This window comes from Gadus morhua, chromosome 1, assembly GCF_902167405.1.
Source record: "Gadus morhua chromosome 1, gadMor3.0, whole genome shotgun sequence".
Taxonomy (NCBI): domain Eukaryota; kingdom Metazoa; phylum Chordata; class Actinopteri; order Gadiformes; family Gadidae; genus Gadus; species Gadus morhua.
In genome coordinates this window covers 4468755-4486497 of record NC_044048.1, presented here as the reverse complement: position 1 = coordinate 4486497, position 17743 = coordinate 4468755, and the positions used below count along the sequence as shown (strand labels likewise).

The following is a 17743-nucleotide window of genomic DNA, read 5'->3' as shown; positions in this document are numbered from 1 at the left end:
GCTCCGGAAAAACACGGCCGCATTGCATTGTGGTATACGTGGTATAAATTTTGGGTATTTAAAGTCCACTATATGGTGCATGAAGTTAACCACTGAGAATTCGAACACCACTACAAAATGGCGAGTACCCTATATAGTGCACTTTATCCGTGATAGGGTACGATTTCGAACACAGCTAGTGAAACACAACACAAACACAAACACTCCGGCCTCACATAAGAGCAAACATGTTATTTTGCAACATCAGAGCCACAATGAAGTCTAATTGTCACCACACATGGGAAGCCAACTAATCGCTTCCGCATTCACGTGATTCAGTTACCCAAACATTCAAGACCAAAAATTAAAGAAATTAAAGAACAAAAGAGCAATTACTGTAATGGACACTTGGGCATCATGGAATGAGCTATCAAAACAAAACTTGACACAAGTTTTGAGGAAGGTTTCCACTACGTTCCTTGCAAGTTCCTGCCTCCTTCTGACTCGGACTTGCTATCGAAATACGCTGTGACTTCATTTCTTTAGCTAACGACACACACATGTTCATGAGAACTGCCTCTATGTGACCTAAGTAGTTTGCATTCCCTGACTCCTTCTCAAATGTAACTATAAATTAAGAAGGACATTTCTTCACATAAATCTGCAATTTGAAAATGTTCAAAATTCCATTCGAATTCTGAGTAAGGCATGTCCATAATTTTTTGGGGGGAAAAAATTGCCAAAATGGCCAGAGACAACATGGCAAAAATGTTCAGCATGCAAAATAAAGCAGATACACCGAGTTTCTGAACTTTTCAGCCATCGAGGTGGCAAAGCTGAACTCAAACCTGAAGTTATAGTTGAGTAAAGCGGTATCGGGTGATTGGATGTAGGTATGTCTTTTCGAGCACGAGTAAGAATACAGGAGCACGGTATTAAGCCTGAGTCTTAGAACAGGTATCGGTATCGGTATCGGTGCATCCCTATTTGAATTAATTTATAGCAAAAGGAAAGCCTACCTTTCATGCTCAGCAAACACTTCTCTGCTTTTTAAATCGGAATGTCAAAGGCTAACTCACAATTACAAATCACCATTCCCCTTAAGGCTGGGACATGCTACGGCAACTGCAGCACGAAAACAACGCAACCCGGCGGCTGCAATTTCAACATGACCTATGGACTTGTTTTAATGCCATTAAGATTGTGCTTGTAAACAATTTTTTTCTTGGTCAAGTATTTTGTGTATCTGTAAATGAATTAATTTGATTTTGAATTCTGTAATCGTACAACATTTTTATAATCGTAAAAAGATAGAGTTGTGCCATAAATTACTAAAAGTAATTTAGTAATTTACAACATTTTACAACTTTAAAACTTTTTATTTTTGGTATTAATGTAGCAGCAAGTCAACTTGTAAAATGGATCAACCTTTCTTGTCTTGACCAATCAGATCAGTCTCCCAAACTAGATGAAAAGGAATTATATCATGAGCTGGAATAATCGTCAATCAAATACATCTGGAAAAGAGATTCAAATTAGTAGCAGTAACATTACAAAGACGCCAATCAAGTTCAACAATCAACAACTTACTTTTTATATCTCTAGTCAACTATCAATATCTACAATGTGTGGTTAACAATTACATACAGTCTAAATACAGTCGAATAACTTTAACCGAGGGTTATGAGGTGAACTTATAATGATTAGATAACAACAACACAGAGGTTTCGTAGTCCGAAACAAGACGGCAAGTTTATTCCCTTTTCAGTTTTACAAACGCAGCGCATACACTTAAAAGTTTTATGTTAACATAACGCATGAGGAATAAGTAACCCTTGAGTGAAAAAACACGCGAATTTAAATTTATTAGCTACCTATTTAATATGTGATTAAAACACCATTGCCATTATAATTTGAAGCTTTTACTTTAATTTGTCAAATTATACAAACTGACCTGAACAAACCCCCTCTAGAGTGTACTTCCAGAACAACGGCGGTAAAAGATCAACCCTGACTTTCATCCAATTAATGCATTCAAAGTCTCTATTTATATCTGCTCCCTTGCCAACTTACAAAGGGTTTAAAATACCTGCACACCTACATGAATACAGTCCCTCAATACTCTTACCCGAGACAAATCATTATTTTCTGTCTTTCTTCCTTAATTCCACACTTTGGCCATGGCTCGGTTAGCTGCTCTCACATTGTCAGCCGTTCTGAGGTCTAAATAATTGCCTCTATATTTCCTGAATTGATTTCCTCGTACACTGGTCAGGCCAACACTCGGGGTCCGTGACAGGCTGTACGCTGCAGCCTTTATATTGCGGAACAGAACACTTGAAAGTCAAGACCACGCTTTTTTTTGTACCATGCCTTGTTATCTGTGACCATGCTTTAGCAAACTAAAAAGAAAGTCCTTGAGGCACAGGGCCTATTAGCTTCTCGTTAAATGGAGGGAGAGACCAGTGCAATGTCCAATGGTGAACACAAGCACATACAGTACTTGCAAGTGGCTACAGCGTTGACCTAAACCTTAAAATACTCAAATTCAAAGGAGCAGAGCAATACCAACAACACATTCATACTATTCAAGTTATGTGGGATTATAGATTTATTATCAAGTTTTGGGGCATTTTAGTTGTTTTTCTGGGCTTCAAGGCATCATTACAGTGAAGAACAACAATCATTTGGTGCTATCTTATTGTAAGATTGACTACCCTCACTTAAATATTTACTTCTGAAATGCGAATGACAACTTGTGGCAATGGGGGAAGAACATTGTGATCCTCGACCTGTTCAATGTCCCTCCGATGGCGCTAATACATACGACCCATTCCCCCTATAACAGGGGGACAGATACACTGCTAATCGCCTTACACTTAAAAGAGATCTCTTTTTATGTTTTCTTTTTCTTTCTCCATACAATCCGATTAATGAGCACACTTTTCATTCTGCTTGGTGTCCCCTTGGTGAAGGTTCCGCATAATGAACCCTCTGAACTTGCTCCAATCTCAGACCCCTGTACCTTCAAATGAGGTGCATCGGCCGAGGCAGTGGACTTTGTGTAGAGGAAGAAGAATGAGGATAAGAGCGAGCGGAGGTTGGTGGAGAAGGAAGAGGAGAAAGGAGGAGCAGGAGAGAAGACAAAAATAGTTGGAAAAGTAGCTTAAAAAACAGACCTCTGAATGTATATACATATGATCTGTTATGATCCATGTGTGTGTGTGTGTGTGTGTGTGTGTGTGTGTGTGTGTGTGTGTGTGTGTGTGTGTGTGTGTGTGTGTGTGTGTGTGTGTGTGTGTGTGTGTGTGTTGTGTTGTGTGTGTGTGGATGTGGATGTGTGTGTTTGAGAAGTGACAGTGTGAGTGGGAGTACGATGTGTGTGAGGATGTGTGTTTGGATGGATGGAGGTTTGAGCGAAAAGGTTAAAAAAAGAAAACTCAAAACCTTTTCCCAGAACTCCCCATGACATCATTCCACTCTGAGCAGCCTCTGCCCCCCCTCACTTAGAGAGCCCAATAAGACAAGAGGCGCACCCTGAGCGTAAGCAGAGAGAGAAGGAGGGGGAGAGAGAGAGAGAGAGTGAGAGAGACAGGAGGAAGCATTAGACCCCTGGCACCAACCTGAGGCATCAATTAATGAGCGGGAGCGTGTCCATCCAGACCCACTCTGCCCGGGGTGCTGCTGAAGGCCCCGACCGGGCCCTCAGACAGCTGGGGGACATGAATAATGGACGGCCCTTCTTTAAAAGTTGAAACTGAATTAGGGCCATGGGAAAGGGGTGTTAAGAAAGGGCCATCAGCAGGTGTGTGTGTGTGTGTGTGTGTGTGTGTGTGTGTGTGTGTGTGTGTGTGTGTGTGTGTGTGTGTGTGTGTGTGTGCGTGCGTGCGTGTTTGCGTGTGCGGGTGTATGCGTGTGCGGGTGTGTTTGTGTGTGTGTGTGTGTGTGTTGGGGGAGGCCTCATATGTTATGAATCAAGTGGTGGATAAGTGCCTCTGCATGAGTGTTGGTGTCAAATGATTGCAGAGGTCACGCAACTTTTTTACTAAAAGCGAAAAAGGCGAGCCGATCATTACCATTACATATCATATATTTCCTTTATAGACTTGTGTCATTTGACTTTCAGTATGAAGTGTTTGTTTTATGCTTATCGTCAGATATAATAAACTTGTATTTTACCCGGGCAATGGCCCAATTTCCAATGTCTGCATCTTTAACCGTTTAGACGGTGGTGCACTACATATTTATGTGAGGAAATTATATACTTAACACTAACAGAATTGGCCAATATTAGAAAACAAAGATATGAACCGGCTTCTTGTGAATACACAAGAAGTGTATTTTATTGGGTGGGATTATTTAAATAAATGACCAGAAAAAAGAACCAGTATCTCTATAAATATGACCAAACTATTTGTTATATTTATAGTTTGATACGCCGAAACGACTGTTTTCAGGGGAGCTCCGGCTAATTCAGGGGAGCTCATTTCCCCCCGGCTACCCCATAATCCAGACCCTAGTAGTGTTATTACTCAACATAAGATTCAGCCAGGTGCTGGTGGTGCGATGTTGCTTGTTAAACAGCATGCCACCTCTCTGAGCTTTGATATGTTCCATCTATCTACCTTTATCCTACGACAACCAATGCACAATGCAAAACTCTAATGTGAATGTATATGATATCACCCTAACGATACTCATCTCATTAAAAGCCATGCAATTACTATTTCACTTTCTTAGTCATTGTGTGGTTAGGTCTTATACTCTGGCTTGCAGTCATTTTCCTCATAGAAGTTAAATTGTCAAGTTTCTAGGTAGTACAGGCTTAGTGCTGAACACAATTGTTTCAAAACAGGCATACAGTACTGGACATACATATTGGAGGTTGAGTTTCTCAAGCAATGCCTTGGTTCAGTTCATTGATATGTAGTTTATATACGTTTTATTTGGGTAATAATAACAACTATTTCATAGTGGTAAAAGATGCAAGGTTCACAACTATTTTTAAGCTCCAGTCAGTAAAACACTGCAGTGACAGTCAGTGTTATCGGGGCAACCATAGTTGGTTAGCAGAAAACTCACTATGCTTTGCTTTGTATATCTTAATGGGTTGTGTGTGGGTGTGCGTGCGTATGAGTGTGCGCCTGTGTGAGTGTGTGTGTGTATGTATGCAAAGGGTCAGCTTAATTGATCAAACTGTCTGTGGCTCACTGCAGAGAGGAGAGAGGGAGGAGGAGGAGGAGGAGGAGAGGAAGTATCAGCCCTCGCTTCCGTGTGGGCGTCCTCCTCTAAGCTGCCAGTGCAGTGCCGGCAAATCTCTCTCTCTCTCTCTCTCTCTCTCTCTCTCTCTCTCTCTCTCTCTCTCTCTCTCTCTCTCTCTCCTCTGTCTCTGTTTCTGTCTCTGTCTCTCTCTCTGTCTCCGTCTCTCTCCGCCTCAGTCCCTCTCTCCCTCTCTCATGCTCTCTCTCCCCCCCTCTCTCTCTCTCCCCCTCCCCCTCTCTCTCTCTCTCTCTCTCTCCCTCTCTCTCTCTCTCTCTCTCCCTCTCTCTCTCTCTCTCTCTCTCTCTCTCTCTCTCTCTCTCTCTCTCTCTCTCTCTCTCTCTCTCTCTCTCTCTCTCTCCCTCTTTCATTCTCCCTCTCCCAGACATCCTCCCCTACCACGAGTCCAATGCCTAGGAGAAATTAGTCACTCTGCACATTGTTTTGGGAGTATGTAGGCACTCACAGGCAAGTGTGTGTGCGTGTCTGCACTGTTAACAAAAACAAGATAGAATGAAACACATTGGGAGGACAAGAAGAGCACACAAGAGAGGGGGAGCAAAAAAGGTGTCTTCTATCCCAAGGATTGCGATTGCTCCCTTTCTTGGAAAATATATGCTGTATCGGAAAGGTCTCGCATGCAGAGGAGAAAAGAAGGGCTTCCCCCAAAGAACCACTCGCAGGAGAAAATATGTATGTGTTCTACTAGGATACACAGAGAAAATACAGAGTTAAAACGCGGAACATGGATGCCTTGAATGTCAAATGCTGCACCATCCTAATCAGAATGATCGGATTGGTGCCTTATTGGTAACAAACCAGTTCTTGTTGCCATAGAAGGGAAGTTATTGTTGCTTGTATTCCAAAGAAAAGGAAGCCATGTTCTTACTAAGTTGTGATACAAAAGTTTGGATTCCTTAAAGCTGTTCCATTCATATTCAAAGTGATCGATATTCGAGACATTTTAATAGTAAGTTATGTGGACATTGTGACCAAGCAAGTGTCAGGTTTTATACTAGTTAACGTCACCCAAGATCTTAAAATGTGACTTTTAATTTAATACAAGTCATTATTAAAACAATTGGATTGAATATAGTCTTCTCAATACATGGCCCGGACACATTTGATACGCGCCCGTTAAGTTATACGAGGCCAAAAGCACAAAGCGCCGACCATGAGGGAGCAAAGAAAACCGTATCAATGGAAAGACCAATTCCTGTCATGAACATCACAACATCCTAGGCTTGGGTTGCCCGATATTCTTTTTCACCATGAAATATACGGACGGGGGTTACGTTATTTTCAAGACCGGACCCTCCCTTTGAAGATCAGTTTCCTTGTGACTTCTGATGAAAATGCAGATGATGATCATGAGGGTGAGGATGACGAAGATGGCCTTCCTCTCCACTGTGAGCATGGTTGGGGTCAGCGGGTCAGTAGCCTCGTACGGGACAGAAGAAAGCAGAAAATCCCCCAGAGATGGCCGTCATTCACAACAGCAACATCAGTAGGCCTCTGTAAGGAAGCCAGATGAAAAAAAACATTGGTATATAATTGAACACTTTTTTGGGTCCCCGTTCCTTTAATTATAATCAGAGCTTCGTTTGCCTTTTCCTCCATCTGGCTTAACCAAGAAACAACCGCAATGGAAAATAACAGCTTTGTTTCTAAAAGCTTCATCATTGCAATTTATTTTCCCCCAAATTGAAGTCTAATGATTACAGGATGATGTGAAGCTTGAAAAAAGCAAGAAACAAAATAATACTGGTGGAAACAAAATCAATTAGTGCATTTGAATAGAAAGGAAGAGTAATCTCTTCCTTGAAGAGTAACATCATTACTGTGTATTACTGTGTATAACTCTGGCAATTCAGTTGGACTTCTATGAGTTAAAGTCTTCAAAAACATGTGACTACTACACAAATAACTATTTGCATGCAACATTACTGCAGCACAAAATGCAATTCTGTAAGACAATAAGAAACTAACCTTCTTAACCTAATAGAAGTGGCTTGAACTTGAGACACCCAAAACAAGGTCTTTCCAAATCTATCAATGATTACTTTTCTGACACATCAGACTGAGGTTGGAGCTTTCCTCCTTGGAATCTGCAATTTCTGGTGCTTCTAATCCCAGAGGTTGAGAGTGAGTGAACTCTTGAAAGAATCCACCCAGAGACTGGAGATCTGTGTGCTGGGACATAGGTTGGTAAAAAATTGGTGCAATGACCCAATATATTTGGAGAGAAGGTGGTCAGAAACCACCTCATTCAGTGCCACAGAACAGGAGGGGAAGGAAGCTGTCTGGTGGTTGAGTGGATCTGAACAGCAACCTTATTCAAAAGAATAGAAGTAAAACAAGTGTATACTGTACACTGGATATCTTGTTTCTAAAATGTAGCGCTTCAAGTAGTTCGCTAATTTGATTCATTGAATGTGCTTGCATGATTCTTGCACTTTCTTGGTTGTGTCTTCATGGTAGAATGCACTTATTTGAAGTCGCTTGGGATAAAAGCTTCAGCTAAATTATATTATGTAATTAATATGTTAATTAGAATTGTTATTATGAATTATATCATAAATACATAGACCATTTTCGTTTTAATAGACACTTTCCCTTGCATGGATTTATTTAAGTCTGATATTTTGTGGCATACGGTGTGTGTGTTAGTTTGAAATTGCATTTGAGTACCAAGTGCCATCCCCAATTGTCCGATCCACGGCTATATTGTTGCACAATGTGCGGCAAAAGCTGTTCAGCGCGTCCCTCGTTTCAGGACAAATCCATAACAACTTTTGTGTTGGCCGTCTGCTGGGCCACAATCTGCAACCCAATCAGGCCCACAGCAGGAGATATACTGAACTTTAATCCACCGATGTTCAACACAACAGCGCCGTAGACTTTTTCCAATGTTCTAAATGTCTTCCAGCATTTGGAGCTTGAAGTTGGGGGCTGAAGGTTTGTAACCAGACCTCAGTAGGCCTCCCCGAGCCTGCCTGAACATACAAGCACTAACATCTTCCTTAGCTATTTTTGGATTGGCCTCATTACATTTAATTTCCGAACCTTAAAGGTTTACAATTAATTGACTTTATTACATTATCACATTACATTAATCATAACATAGTTGAAAAGTTGTGACCCATAATGCACCTGAGAGCCCTGCATGCATGCTGCATGAATCCATTAGTTTTCCCCTGATTTTCTCCAAGCGGCCCTCTACCTATCTGGCACATAGGATCAATACATCTCTAAGCAACAGGGAGAAGATGGGCTTTAGCTCACAGCTCGCTTCTTGAAGCCCAATCTGCTTGCAAATGGGTTGACATGAGCGGATTGTTGTTACTAATAAAGTGAAGGACTACAGAAAAGAAAACAAAGAAAACATAAAAATTACAATACCAAATGACAGGAATTTTATCTATCAAACACTTACCTAATATCTTGAAAAATGTAAACAATTATGTTCACATACATCTCACAGTCTGATAATAAACTGTGTCTGTGAAAGAATCTTACAATTGTGGTCTGAACCCCCCTTGCCCCCCCACTCTGTGTGTTTTCTGTAGTTTCTACTTCCGTAAGGTCTGAAATGCGTTGCTTCATTCAATAGCCCCGTCGCCGTGATGCGAATGGCCTCACTTGGCCAAGGGAGTGTATGCAAATTAGTCCAGCTTGGCTACGTTGCCAAGAGGGAAAAAAGACGACTATTGCCCTGATAGAATATAAGGAAATATATAAACTTTACAAACACAGTACATGAAATTGCAATGAATTTCACGGAACATCATATTCTGATGCTAAAAGTAACAATCTTGAAGATTCCCAAATATTTTCATTAAATGTTTACGGCCAAATGACACAACGGTGATTGTGGCTATGGCCCACTAATGGAAGCCCTTGCATTTGCAGTTTTTGAATGTTACGAACTGGGGGCCCTATCTTGCATCCGGTGCAATTGACTTTCTCACTGGCGCATGTTTCGTTGCTAGTTTGCAACTGGCGCATAGCGTCTTTTTTCCCTCCTGCGCCACACGTTGGTAAATTAGGGAATGATCTTGCGCCCCAAGGGGCGGTTCGGCGAAAGGAGGAGGAGTGTTCTAGCGCAAACGTTCCTTGTTGCTATTTTGCAGTTTCAGAAATCACTTGTGGCATAAACCAGGAAATACCTGGTTTAAAGTCAGTGGCGCGTTGTTCAGATGCTATTTCAAGGGGGCATGCATAATGTTGCTTTTGCACCTTGCGCATACACTTTGCTTCTCTCATCTACCTAGCCACACATTCTTGGTAAATTATTTGGGAAAGAACAGCTGATACAGCGGTAATAAGTTGCACTTTTAAATCAATGCATCTGCAAACACATATTTTCTTGACACAGACATCGTGTACAAGCCCATAACTTTTAGGATTGATGAGTATTTGATCGTGAGAGAACATTGTTTTACCGTGAGTGAGTGTTAAAAAGAATGAATGAATGCGGGCGCGCGTGTGTGCGCCCATCTGTTTAAACACACGCAAACTAAACACGTAACGCATAATACAGTCCATGGCAATGTATATTAACGGGAGCACAAATGCATATTAGGAACACAAGTCGATAAGATAATGCATACAATACTGATAAGAAACAATGTTTATAATGTATTGCGTATATCATTAAATAGAACCACAGTTGCCACATATCATATGTTTGTTAAGTTTTCTTTGCTGGCATTTTTGAGGACTCAGTATTTCTGAAGTTGTGGAAGAAAACCTTATTCCATGTGTGAATTAGGCCATATTATTTGGCCTTAAACTGAGCCAATTAAAGTTTGAAAATCATGTGCATCTGTCTCATCGGAGACTGCAGACGCGCTGTCAAAATATCAACTTGTCAGATTCACATGCGCTCATGGCTCTTAAAAGGGATGGGAGCTGGCACTCTTTTTAGATTTGCGCCGGGCGCAATTGAGAGTCATTTTTGCGCCGGTAAAATAGCAACATCACCATAGAACCGCCCACAAAGCTATTTGCGCTTGGCGCTTCTCACTTCCATTTCAGACCGTTAAAATAGGGCCCTGGGTGTCAATGACCTCAACCCGCCGTGCATTCATGTCAGCAGCGCAGAGTGTGACGCATCTTCCATCCCCAGCTGGGGAAGTTCTGACAGAGGCTGAGCTAACACAACGCACTCGCTTTCCAACTCACTGGCACGTGGCGGCGCACTGTCGTGGGTCATAGGTAACACCACAGAAGCAAAATGGGATCGCCATTTCAATGCACACCTTGATAACCCTTAATAACATAATGACAAGTAAATTAATTTATCGGTACTTTAATTATTGACTGAATTGGGCATAGCGTTTGACCCTTCAAACCTCACCCTGTTCAATAATCTTGCAGACAGTGTGCAAAGCTTAGTCCACTATCCTGTAGCATACACACTACAGTCCACTACCCTAAAGTGTACACACTACAGTACGCTACCTTCCATGATAGTTCCCCATTCAGACACATACAACCCTCTGCACCCTTGAAACCACACAATGCAATCAAAAATCTAGAACACACACAGAACAAGCCAATAGGTGTTGGAGTTGTGTGTCTCTCTCTGAGGGTGGCTCCCGGGACGCTGTGCTCGCTGCAGAAGCCCCTGATCAGCTAGGCCCACTGAACGGCACACTGCTCCCTTCAAGGAAACCTGTGTGTTTGTGTTTGCTGTCTCGGTGTTCCGATTGACACGACGCTGTCGTGGTTACAGTCACTACAGCCGCCCTTATCTCAGGCATGCTCCTTTAAATGGCATCTATAAAACATGGGATGGATGGCTTCCCCTCCGGCCCGCCCTCCTCATTCCCCACCACCCCCTCCTCCTCCTCCTACTTCTATCCACATGCCCGAGCGAAGCGCGGTATGGCTCGGAGACTCCCTCCTTAAACACCCAATCGGATTCATGTTGACGCTCTAAGCTGTCTCTGGTGTCAAAGTCAACGTAAGGTTTTATTTTAAACACACCCAGGGAGTAGGGAAACCTCCGCTCTGCACTTCACCTCCCAGCGCCGCACTGCAAACGCTGGAGGTGACACAGGTGTCAAAGCCACCTCGGTGCAGCGTTCTTCTGTACGGTGTACTGCTCACAGACTATCAGGGCACTCTGCATGGAGGTGGCTGACACAGAACTTGTCCTAAAGACAAAAACCTCCAGTGAGCACTTTTGCATATCACTTGTTGGACTAAACATCCGAGAAGACCAAGTGAAAAATGGCGTATTTTGTCCTACTGTTGTCTGCCGGCGTGGTATTGATCTGCAGGAGTGCCGAGCGCTGGCAGAGAACTCAAATACTGCCTGCGGTGCCAACTAAAACTAGAAACTAGAGACAAGCCCCTTGATGATCCATGATGCTCCCTACCCCTGGAAATCACCTGAGTGGGCCTGCATATTGAGTCTCTCTCTGGGTGCACTCACACTAGGCCATCTGGCCGTGGCCGAGGCCGATTTCACACCTAACCGTGCTCAAATTTGCCAGTGTGAGTGTGGCCAGTCTGGCCAGGCCAGGCCAATTTGGCCACTTGGGAGAGGTGTGCTGCTACGGTCCGGGCCGCTACGGTACAGATGCTAATGAGCCGACACGCGCACGGCTACGCAACCTGCTACGCAACCTGAGCTGGATGACGTATAGTCCATGCGACGACCATGGACATAATAAAGGCGACGAGCCTTCTTTCCATTAAACGGTAAACATGGCGTCAAGCGGTTCAACTGTTGGTGTGTTCTCTGCGTTGTTGTCCATTGCTGTTAAAACTCTGACTGGCGGCAGACTTTATTATGGTCCATGCAGCGGACGCTTGGTGATGACGTGTTACGACGTGATGACGCATGTACAAGAGCCTACCGTGGCCAGGCCACAGTTGCGACGGCCAACGGCCACGGCCAGATGGCCTAGTGTGAGTGCAGGCCAGAGAACAATGGGGCCAGTTGAGCACGGTTAGGTGTGAAAACGGCCAACGGCCACGGCCAGATGGCCTAGTGTGAGTGCACCCGCTCTCTCTGTAAACGCAGGTTATGATTGTATTTAAAAACCACCTTCAATAAGTAGGGCCTAACTCTCAAGGACCAACAAACTCTCCCAACTAAATGTGCATTTTCTCTCTCTCTCTTATTATTATGAACATATTCTCTGAAACCTTAAAATCTCTCTCTCTCTCTCTCTCTCTCTCTCTCTCTCTCTCTCTCTCTCTCTCTCTCTCTCTCTCTCTCTCTCTCTCTCTCTCTCTCTCTCTCTCTCTCTCTCTCTCTCTCTCTCTCTCTCTCTCTCTCTCTCTCTCTCTCTCTCTCTCTCTCTCTCTCTCTCTCTCTCTCTCTCTCTCTCTCTCTCTCTCTCTCTCTCTCTCTCTCTCTCTCTCTCTCTCTCTCTCTCTCTCTCTCTCTCCTTTGAGCTTGGCTTCCTCCAGTATCAACTGTTGATTTCCAGGTCTGTGAGATGGTGGCTTTCAACTCACAGCTGTATTGTTGTGAGCAGATCCATCCGCCCTCTACAAACCGCAGAAACGAGCAGACAATGTCATTTGTTTTTCAAAGCAGCTCGCTGTCTCTGGGCTTCTTTCAAACAATGTCAACCGGCAGCCATTTTGCCTGTGCTACTCGCTAGGCAACACCAAGTTTAAGATACGCAGCACCACCTCCGGCACGGTTCTAATGCCGCCGTACGTACAGCATTGATGGCCAACCTCTTCTCAACAGGGGGTTTCAGCTTCCACAACCAATCGTCTCCACAAGTTCCCCACAACAACAACATCGACAACAAGAATGACACCTACTGCCGAGCACACTAATCCATACTGTTTGTTTCCAATGCATTGGAGCTGTGGGACATGTTCCATCTTCAATAATCCCAGGGTGGCCTTTGGCCACCTGTCAGCCATACCTACCAATAACACGACACAATAAAAGCCTGCAAAACAACAGCGGGGGCAGAGAGTAGCCTTCAAGGGCTACCGACGGTAATCTATAAAACACTGTAATGGCCCGGCTGTCAGCGGGCGTGAAAGAGAAGACGGACGCCTCCTCGACCGCTCTGAGGGGACTTCAATTAATCACGGCAGAACGGTATCACCGCGGAGCAATAGGAGCCGCTGGAAGGTTACCGCCATCCCGGTGTTCCGCAGGATGAAATGCGATGATAGCACTAATTGCCAAAAAAAGAGAGAGTGATTGAAAGAGAGAGAGAGAGAGAGAGAGAGAGAGAGAGAGAGAGAGAGAGAGAGAGAGAGAGAGAGAGAGAGAGAGAGAGAGAGAGAGAGAGAGCAATAGAAACAGCTGACCACACTGTGTTTGTCAAGGGGATGACCTGAATGAATGAAGTAAATAAAAACTGATAAAGAGAGAGAGGTAGGTCAAGATATGGGTCTCTGAAAAGTACAAAAGAAGACATACAATGCGCAAAAGCGGTGTGTACACACCAGTGTGTAAGCTTAATCATGAGATTCTACAGTCTGTGTGTTTGTGTGTGTGTTTGTGGGGGGGGGGGGGGGGGGGGGGGGGGGGGGGGGGAATATGCCGGTCTTTTCCAAGCATAATCCAAAAGTCCATGTCTGTAGTCATAAACATGCTGCTGAGCTTTAGCTGGTCGTTGGTCGGATGGGAGATCCGATGGATTAGTCCCGCAGGGTGGTTCTACTCCACTCTGAGTTGGGCATTGTGTTCTTGACCTTAGATCCATTGATAAGGCGCTTGCTGTCATCTAAACAACGCTGATGGGGAGTGTAATAACAACTGGCTATAAAAGACAACTCTAGATCGAAAGCTATAGATATAGATACCAATGCATCAGTATTCCAACAATGCTGATCGATGATTTGATAGTTGATAAATCAAATGTTTTCTTATCACTGTAAAAATCTATTTGTAGAAAGTTGTGGGCATTTATACATAAATGTAGAAGCCAATACCAAAGCTAAGCACTTGTACCTGTTATTTTTTGCAAAGCCTTAATAATTTAAGATGTAGCTGCTAAAACAGCAGGCTTATTATGGGAAAACATGTCATTGAAATGCCAATTAGCACCATAATTAGTTTGTGTGCCGTTGAGCATAAAATAGCCATGGTATTTATAGCCTAAATGAATGGATCCATTGTTATCAGGTTGTTTAGACTCATTTTGGGTTTTGATTAGACAACGCACACTCTATATCCTACTATATGCTACTACTTGCGATGCCTAATGTTTGAAATCCGGCATTCCTTTGAGCTGACATTGTACAATAACACATTAAGTCATTAACATTAAATCGTCTCCCTACCTGTCGATGTGCTGTCAGTTAATCCCGAGGAGACTCAATCCTCTCATGTGCGCTCCATGGCCAGCGACAGGAGCAGCGATTCTTTAAAGAAATACCATTTCCTCGGCTCTTTAGGATGCCCACGATAATGCATCACTTAAAAGGGGGGCTGGTATGAAGGCTCCCCACGATCCCTGATTGAAAGAAGTTGAGATGAACCAGTAGGATGATGCAGATGCAGCGGACCACTCCAAGTCCCAAAGTTCCTGATCCGAGGCTCTACGTGAGAACTCCCCGTTCAGAGATCAAAAACGTGCATGACTCCCAATCACAGCTTTAAAATCTAATTGTTAGACGTTTCAAATAAAGCCAACACACGACCCTTATGGAAAGAAGCTGAATTCATTAAAAATACTCAAAACGCCGCCTGTAGTGTCCCATTGGTACCAGGACATCAGACTGAGGAGCGCGTTGCTCAGCGAGGCGCGTCTCCAAGTGCCGCCGCGCCGTCTCCAAGCGCGTAAAGATGGTGTTTTAGCGGCATCCAGGGGATAGACCTGGTAGTTCAATCGCTGTTATCAGAATCAGAATCAGAATTACTTTAAATAAATCTTATTGTAAAAGCACACAAGAGTAAATTTCATTGGCTTGGTTCCTCAACAGCCAGCTAGCAGTAAAGTAAAGATGTGTGTAAATAAAGATAAGTAAATAAAGATAAGTAAAATTATAAATATGTTAAATTAAGTAAAAATAAGTCGAAGATCACAAAAATAAACTAGAAAATGCATTTCCTGCAGAAAATGTGGTGGGTGCTGTAGTGCAAAATGAGGTTGAAAATATTATTTAGTAAAGCCACATATTTTAAGACGTAAAGAAATGTTAAATCAAATGATGGGATTTGAACAGAGTCTAAATGGAGTAAACAATGTAAACATGCACACCATTTAAAACATTTAAAATGGTTGGAAACAAAGTGAGGAAATAAAGTGAAGAGTTAACCAAATAGCTAATGTGATCAAGTTTGAATTCATTTGAGATCAATTATAGAATAGCTGAGCTGTTCTGTTGGAAATTTCCAACTCAACTATAGAATAAAAAACCGCCCAGTCAACCAAAAGCCCGCCCAAAATGTATTTTGCCAGAAATCCGATAAATCATATACTTCATTGCAAATACACGAATACACACCTAAATGCAACCTGATTATTAACTATGAGGTTATGTAAGGACACCTCTCATATATCTCTCACACAAACAAAACTCAAAAGGTCTGTGTAAAGAACACACTGACAGTCAATAAGATGACATTAATACACAACACACAAAATAGGCATGTAAAAGACCAATGGTGAGCACAATAAACGTTAAATGTTACATACATAAACACGCACACACACACACACACACACACACACACACGTACGCACTCCGTGTGCAGGGATACAGCCACAGAACAGGGGGGCCTAAAGGGCCTAAATGACCTAAAATAAAACAACCCTCAAATAGTCATGCATAAAATGATCTTACATCTATTTAGAACTTCAACTTGAAAATAATCTAACAAGAACTTAAAGAACATAAACCTTACAGTCAACGCCAGCTCGACACACATCATGATTCAAATCTCCTGACGAATGGCGCAGTGGTTTGAGTGACAGGTCTGATGGCCCTGCGTTGACCCTAATTATGGTGTTATCCATTTGTATGGTATGTCGGTATGTGCAAGTCGTAAATTGTAAATCTCCCAGCTTTCTTGGGGCATTTGCGGAGGCACCTCCCCTTTTGGTCGTAGCTTTCCCGTTTCTCATTGACTAGTCGTTGTTATTGTTATCTACATTATTCTCTTTAGCAAACCAGCTCGAAACAGGGGTCCTCGCCTCACCGCCCAATCTGGCAACACTGCCTGAACGTCTTCCCAGCCTCAACGTTACTCAATGAGACCAATGTGAAATATACGAGTGTGTTGATTTATTAAATGTTTGAACGGTTAAAAAACGATAAATTGACCAAGTCATGAAGTCTGAAGTAGTTGAAGGGTCAGAGAATGAGAAATAATATTTTAAAAGTAGAATATCTTAAAAAGTAGAAAATATGTAAAAAGTATGAAAAGAAGCACGCGATTCCAAGCTAATCTGAACATTTTTTAATCGGAATGGAGTCTCTAGTTGAAAAATTGAGGAAGGAGATAGGTCCCAAAGTGAGGGCTGCATGCAGAACTCACCTAATGATAATAATACAATAATTTAAGTAATAAAAAGAGAAACTAAGATGGTAGTAATAATAAGTAATGAGGTGTAGTAAAGTGTAGTGTAAAGTGTTCCAGTGGTAGTGGTACCAGAACCGGTTGATTCTAGTGCAAAAATGCTGTGAAATTTAAAGAAAAATTACATGTATTCAAATAGTGTGTTGTTGTCCGTAGGCTTGGTCGTGGATTCCTCCAGGAGCCTGAATGCTATGGGGGAAAATTGTTGGTCATCCTCTGGTTTTTGGCCCGGAGGCTTTGGTACCGTTTCCCCGACGGCAGCACGTCAGCGTAACCAGACCGGCAGCAGAGCTTGGGAAGAGGAATGAACTGTGAGCCACATCCGGTCCATTTATGTCCTAAATTGTAGTATAGCAGTACTATTAGTACTATATAGTCAGAAACACTCTTCATCTACAATATGGCAGGTGTCACTTCTAAGCCATTGCCTTACAATATCCATAACTAGGCCAGCGATATAGCCTAGATCAGGGGTCTCAAACTCATCTTACCTGGGGGCCGCTGGAGGTAGAGTCTGGGTCAGGCTGGGCCACTACAAGTATTCCACAAAAAAAAGTAACACGACTGACCCAATCAAGTTAATGATCGGGCTATATTGAGATCACGATGGCTATGTAATCGCTGACAACAGGGGACATTTCATAGTGGTGTGTGGAAACCGGAACATTTTAGCGTTCCTTGGCGTCTGTCGGGACTCAGACACGCAACTAAAAATTGGGACTGTCCTGGCAAAACTGGGACATCTGGTCAACCTATCACAAGTGATAAAAAAGCGTGGCAAGCGACTCAGCAAAAATGTGCGTTTGAAAACAACACGCGGGCTGCACTAACACTAAACTTTGATGTCAAGTAGGGGGCCACAAAATATCTTCCCGTGGGCCTCAATTGGCCCCCGGGACGCGAGTTTGAGACCCCTGGCCTAGATAAATAAATCCTTCAATTTTAATTAAGTCACCTGTTTATGTGGTTAATGTTACTAAAACC

General features: G+C 42.9%; 1 protein-coding gene across 1 annotated transcript in view; it reads right to left on the bottom strand.

Annotated features, from left to right (window-relative positions):
- Nucleotides 1-15096, bottom strand: part of tafa3a (TAFA chemokine like family member 3a) — a 94836-nt gene extending 79740 nt beyond the window's left edge. The window contains 1 exon segment of the mRNA XM_030358761.1: nucleotides 14518-15096. The gene's annotated coding sequence lies outside the window, so the exon portion shown is untranslated.
- Between the last annotated feature and the right edge of the window lie 2647 nt (nucleotides 15097-17743).